Here is a 5,314-nt window from a genome sequence, read left to right on the forward strand (position 1 = left end):
GTACTCCAAAGATGTTTAGTCTCTCATTCAAGAGACTTCTTTAGTTGTTTTTTACACAGAAATGGTTGGACACAGTACCCACTCCCCCACCCCTATACGACAATGGAAAGCTGTGGGGAAAGGGGGTTTCCAAAGCTAGTTGACCATTCAACAAGAAATACTGATGCACTATACTTCATGATGAGCACTGTATACTCTGAGTGCAGCAACACAAGTTCAAATCTCAGCGAAGCCTAATTTTTATGGTGATTACAAGACAGAATGCAAAGTGTGTATTTATCATGTAACTCATAGCCTATCACTTCCTGTTAATACGGTCAAATTTGGAGCTCTTTCAAGTTAACATAAGGACCAGGTGACTCCTCAACATGTCCCCACCAATGTACTGCTTTTAGTCTAAACAGCCAACGACATTTCACCTGTAAGCCTACTTTTAGCTGGATGTGGAAAGGTTGATTTTTTTTCACCTGTACTCTGGCTTAAAATCAAGTTCCACCGAGATTTGAACACAGATCACTGGATTCAGAGTCCAGAGTGCTAACCATTACACCATGGAACCACAACAGTGAATGCTACATGGGTTTGCTAGGCAGTTTCTTTCATAATATCCACATGTATGATATTAAAAGCACACAAAAATCACAAAGTAGATACGATGAAAAAGCAGAAATTACTGGCTAACTTAAAGGACAATTCCGGTGCAAAACGAACCTAGGGGTTATTAACAGATGTGTACCCACTCTGTCGCTCTCTGGGACATGTTTTCATGCTAATCAAATGAGTTTTTAGCTTGAACGACGCTAGCGCGGCCCGCCGATTAGCTTACAATGCTAGTATTCGGGGCACAGGGAACATAAAAACAAATCGCTATTTATACCACTAAAAAGGCTCAAAATATCACCACACTTCAACTGTAGCATAATGAGGGTCCCTAAATGTTAACCGAAGCATTGAGAACTTTGTAAGTTGACAGTTTATTGAAAAGATAGATTATAAAGACATGAGTACTTACTCAGTGGATAACTGTCATCTGGTCCCTCCGGTCTGGGTCGCCGAAGAAGTTTCAAGTACAGCTCTGTTTATCAGAGAGGGGAAATCTTCAGACTGTACAAAACACTGCGTCTCTTGGGCATCGCGACGCAACAGGTCCCACTCCTTGCAACACAGACACTCCTGTTCGGTGGCCATAGCTTCACAATGTCCGCAGGTACACCACCAGTTTCCTGAAGTACGAGGCTGTGTTGCGGCATTGACTACCGGTAGCTCTCTCTCTCACGAAGCTCCCGCAGCTCTTCGTTCAATAAACTGTCTGTACACTTACAAAGTTCTCAATGCTTCGGTTAACATATTGGGACCCTCATTATGCTACAGTTGAAGTGTGGTGATATTTTGAGCCTTTTTAGTGGTCTAAATAGCGATTTGTTTTTACGTTCCCTGTGCCCAGAATACTAGCGTTGGAAGCTAAACGGCGGTCCGCGCTAGCGTCTTTCAAGCTAAAAACTCATTCGATTAGCATGAAAACATGTCCCAGAGAGCAACAGAGTGGGTACACATCCGTTAATAACCCCTAGGTTTGTTTTGCGCCGGAATTGTCCTTTAAGTAATTCAGTAAGCTAAGCTTTCGCAGAGGATGTGGGAACAGGCAAGTCAAGAAAAGGCTTTGAAGGATTTGCCACAAACAATGAATACAGCAGTAGATAGGTCTACTGTGTACAAACACATGGTAACTTGACATGGGTTGACAATGAAGATGCTCACAAAAGGTGGGGCTGTACTCACAATGCTGTATCTTGCCCATATTCATGTGCCCTAAAATACAAAGAATTGCTAAGTTCTATTTTTTACCCAATATCATGTTTCAGACATTAGGTCCAGAGGAAAACACTTGCTGTCAGAAGTGTGATTCGAACCCACGCCTCCAGCGGAGACTGCAACCTAAACTCAGCACCTTGGACCATTCGGCCATCCTGACTGTTTAGTAGGAATTGTCACAAAAATTATAATACAGTAAATCAAATATGTCATGATGAAAGCCTTTAGCTATAGCGGTGTATGGGGATGGATTATATAACGTTACAAAGTAAATGTAAATGTCTGCAAAAGTAAGTCTGGGCAGACGCGTCGCAGATTTTAAGGGACAAGATACAGCTACCCATGAATAGTTATCTAGGGAAGGGTTCAAATCAATCTATATCTACTGGACTCGAGTGTAATTATTACAGTGTAATAATTGTAGGTGCTATGAAACTTAACTGTGTCCTCCTCCTAATTGGGCCTGCTGTGTGTGTGTGTGTGTGTGTGTGTGTGTGTGTGTGTGTGTGTGTGTGTGTGTGTGTGTGTGTGTGTGTGTATGTGTGTGTGTGTGTGTGTGTCTGTGCGTCTCTTTGTGTGTCTGTCTGTATGTGTGCGTGTCTGAGTGTAGGTGCTATGAAACTATGTTGTCTTTCTGCACCTGCTATTCCCACACAAAGTTACACAATTTTAACTGGACTTGGTAAAAGGTACTCCAAAGATGTTTAGTCTCTCATTCAAGAGACTTCTTTAATTGTTTTTTACACAGAAATGGTTAGACACAGTACCCACTCCCCCACCCCTATACGACAACGGAAAGCTGTGGGGAAAGGGGGTTTCCAAAGCTAGTTGACCATTCAACAAGCAATTTTGATGCACTATACTATCCCCTTCAGGATGAGCACTGTATACTCTGAGTGCAGCAAAAAAAGTTCAAATCTCATCGAAACCTAATTTTTATGGTGATTACAAGACAGAATGCAAAGTGTGTATTTATCATGTAACTCAAAGCCTTTCACTTCCTGTTAATACTGTCAAATTTGGAGCTCTTTCAAGTTAACATAAAGACCATGTGACTCCTCAACATGCCCCCACCAACGTACTCCTTTCAGTCTAAATGGCCAAGGACATTTTACCTGTAAGCCTACTTTAAGCTAGATGTGGAAAGTGGAAAGGTTGATTTTTTTGAGTGGCGCAGCGGAAGTGTGCTGGGCCCATAACCCAGAGGTCGATGGATCGAAACCATCCTCTGCTAATTGCAATGCTTTGGTCAGCATGAAGTCTGTATCCAGTTGATCGATTTGACAAACTCTCTGTTGACACAAGTGTCTAAAGTGAAGTGGATCTACCTTAACAACAAGATCTTACTCATTCTGACAATCCCTTTTGATCACATGAAGTGATTTGTTATGTACCTATCACAAACACTTTCACCTGCTCCATTGTTTTTGGACAATTCATTTGCAATCAAAAAATGTATGTCCTACTGTTTTTGGAACAATACTTGGTAGTGGGAGGGGTAATGGCTCTTTACAGTGAATATGCAAAAGGGGATGTTCACAAGTTCAGCCCAGGTAAATGCTCGGCCCATATTTACACAGACCTGCTTGTTACAATATTCTAAAATAAATAATGCCAGAGAAATAAGACAAAGAGTGAAGGGTGTTGATTTTTCAGCCCTTGCACCTAAAAAGACGAGCAGAGTGGCGCAGCGGAAGCGTGCTGGGCCCATAACCCAGAAGTTTATGTATAAAAACCATCCTTTGCTAATTGCAATGCTTTGGATCAACATGAAGTCTGTATCCTGTCAATCGCTATATCCATTTGACAAACTTACTTGGTAGTGGGAGGGGTAATGGCTCTTTACAGTGAATATGCAAAAGGGGATGTTCATATGCTATATCCATTTGACAAAATCTCTGTTGCATAAGTGTCTAAATTGAAATGTCTCCACCTTAATGACATGACCTTACTCATTCTGACAATCCCTTTTGATCACATGAAGTGATTCGTTAGTGTATGATGTATGGGTATCATACATAACGATCATACAATATGATGTATGTATCCCCTGGAAAAAAAGAAAGGTAAAAAGGAGAAAAAAAAGGAAAAAATTGAAGGCATGAAGGTATTTTAGCCCCCCATGAACACTTATAAAATTCTTTTGATATTTTATAATTGTTTGGGCAAGCCGTGGGTGGGATTCGTCCGTCGACCTGTGGAACTTTAAGTCTACCGCCCGTCTAGACATTTTACTGCCCTCTAGTGTTTGTTAAAATGAACAGTTATTTTGTATTTTGTTATATAATCCAACACAGGGCAGATATTCAGTTTCTTTACTTTAGTCCAGTTATACAGGTTAAAAACAGTTTATTGCCTTATTTGGAAATTACTTCCAGAATTGGGGGTATCCCTCAGTTATAAAGCTGGGCTGGGGTGTAAAAAGTGATACAATAAATAATAAATGCAAATAAATAATTCTTGTGAAGTTCTTTCCTACACCTTACTTTTGATCTAATTGCAAGGATTTTTTGGCATCTTTCATAAATGAAAATTGATACTGTACTATTCACGAGAATTTCTAATTGTTCTTTTTTTTACCCTTCTCCTACCTTCCTGAAGGACCAGAATGTCCACTGCAAAGGCCTCATGACATGACTTGAGTAATGGATCTTTCCATTGCTGACCCTCATTCTAAAACTTCTCCTCATGTATATTTGTTTTTTTTTCTAGTGTCAAGTCATAGTAATTAGTTTAAGATAATAGGGTTTAAATAGCATACCATGTAACTGTATCTGTTATTGCATGTTGTTATCACCATTATTATTATAATGTTGTGCTGTTTACAATTTTGTCAATTTTGTCAATAAAATACCCACTTTGGTCTACACCAGTTTTGTTTGTTCTAAGAAAAAGAGGAATATTTCAAGATTTTTTTTTTTTTAAGATTTAATTAAAACACACCATAAAAACTACAAAAAATACAATGAACACTTCAAATGTAAAAACTATTCACAGCAAGCAGAAATCATTCAGTTATCAAACAAACACTATTTTAAACTATTTACAGTATAATACAACTATTATTACAACTACTATTTAAAGTACATGTACATGATTATTTGGAGAACTTTTCTCATTTCCTCCAGCCACTGAGCTTTTGTAAGAGTCTCCGACTGAGGGCAATACACTCTGCCACGGTAATGACTGTATCCAGTGTCTGCGGTGTGGAACTGGCCACACTTTTACAATTACATGTATTGGCTTCTACAGTGCGTTTGTATGGCCTTTTTGTAGTGGCTCCAGTGTCCGCCGTGGTGGTAGTTCCACTGGTTTGTGGCATGGTGCTCTGAACCACAGATATGGGCATGGCTACTGGTACTAGCCGTACAGTTTGTCCTGCTGGTGTGAGGGTCGGAGGTGTGAGCAAGGGTCCTGGTGGTGAGGGCGCTAAAAACACAGGCAACTTTGGCATGATGGGACGTAGGGCTATCTGTCTCTGTTGGGCCTGACCTGCTGTACC

General features: G+C 40.2%; 2 non-coding genes across 2 annotated transcripts; both read right to left on the reverse strand.

Annotated features, from left to right (window-relative positions):
• Window positions 1–487: 487 nt before the first annotated feature.
• trnaq-cug (transfer RNA glutamine (anticodon CUG)) lies at window positions 488–559 on the reverse strand. The gene has a single exon. It is a non-coding gene; the product is annotated as a tRNA-Gln (tRNA).
• Window positions 560–1,889: 1,330 nt separating this feature from the next.
• trnal-uag (transfer RNA leucine (anticodon UAG)) lies at window positions 1,890–1,972 on the reverse strand. The gene has a single exon. It is a non-coding gene; the product is annotated as a tRNA-Leu (tRNA).
• Window positions 1,973–5,314: the final 3,342 nt, after the last annotated feature.

Source organism: Sander vitreus, unplaced genomic scaffold, assembly GCF_031162955.1.
Source record: "Sander vitreus isolate 19-12246 unplaced genomic scaffold, sanVit1 ctg323_0, whole genome shotgun sequence".
Taxonomy (NCBI): domain Eukaryota; kingdom Metazoa; phylum Chordata; class Actinopteri; order Perciformes; family Percidae; genus Sander; species Sander vitreus.